Source organism: Aplysia californica, unplaced genomic scaffold (assembly GCF_000002075.1).
Source record: "Aplysia californica isolate F4 #8 unplaced genomic scaffold, AplCal3.0 scaffold00044, whole genome shotgun sequence".
NCBI lineage: Eukaryota > Metazoa > Mollusca > Gastropoda > Aplysiida > Aplysiidae > Aplysia > Aplysia californica.
The window spans coordinates 542,265-543,512 of record NW_004797314.1 but is presented as its reverse complement, the minus strand read 5'-3'; the positions used below and the strand labels follow the sequence as shown (position 1 = coordinate 543,512).

Here is a 1,248-nt window from a genome sequence, read left to right as displayed (position 1 = left end):
ATCTATCTGTCTGTCTGTCTGTCTGCCTGTCTGTCTCTCTGTCTGTCTGTTTGCCTACATAAATGTATACATATATATATATAAAAACATAGACACACTTATATATAAATAATGTATATATGTAATGATAATAATAACAATAATATGTATACTCTACTCTTGTCTCTGTGTGGCCCTTCCGATCAAACAGGACATGAAAAGATCTCGAGTTTAGAAATGTTCATCTTTGTGAACTTCACAAACAAGACGATAGCGAAGCTTTGTGGCAACTGTACGTTAAATACCTATTTTCGATTCAGGTTGGGTAGGCTTGCACCTAAAAATACTATTTCACTTCAATTGAATTTATGATTTATTATTGGTGATTTGTATTCGAGTTAGATTCTTTCAAGCCATACAGAAATATCAAAATGTCATGAACAGACGCTGCTGAGGTCATTTCACATTCGAATGGGAATCAAAAGATTGCTTTAAAAAGCTCTGAAAGGACTGTTTCAGTGGAGAAATAGAGCGGGACATGAAACCTCATCGAAAAAATTAACAGCAAATGAGGCAGAAAGCAACGACACAGAAAATAGCATAGGATCAAATGACTTCCATATAATTTAGTACTGCCTCGCGGAGAGCAATGATGAAGAAGCAAGGGTATGACGTTATGTACGAGACGTAGTTTGATTTCGTCTTTAGGTAAGATTTATTAGATTTCTGATTACGGCCCCTGATCGAAAAAAAAGCATAATGCAGGAAGAGGCTGAGGAGCTTGCGAAAGAACAAGTTGAACGACATAACGTGATTGCCCAATTTCTCGACAGATAATGGAAGACCTTAAGTCTAGGGACGGACGTCTATAACCTGGTTCGTTCGTGTGGGGCATTTCTTTCTCCCTATTTTCTGTCTGTCCATGTATGAGCGGTAGTTGGTATGAAGCCGAATTACGTGGCCTCGAGTCGCGGAAAAGTGTGATGGCGGTAGATCCATATCCTCAAGAGGAAGAGCAACTACGTATTAACATGTTTTGACGAGCGTCCATTTCTGCTATTGCAAAATGAATCGATACCAAACCGACAGAGATACAAATTAATCAACATAAAGTAATAATGATTATGTTGAGACTGTAATGATCATATCCTAATGAAAACGGGAGCGTCTTGTGGTGTTGCGGTTAGACGCAAGAGACTCGACACCGATTCCCGAATGGAGAGTTGGGGGGGGGGGTATATCGGTCTTTCTGCTGCGGTAATATTATAT

General features: G+C 39.1%; 1 protein-coding gene across 1 annotated transcript in view; it reads right to left on the bottom strand.

Annotated features, from left to right (window-relative positions):
- LOC106011034 overlaps positions 1–1,248 on the bottom strand; it is a 249,731-nt gene that overhangs the window by 74,267 nt on the left and 174,216 nt on the right. The window lies entirely within an intron of this gene.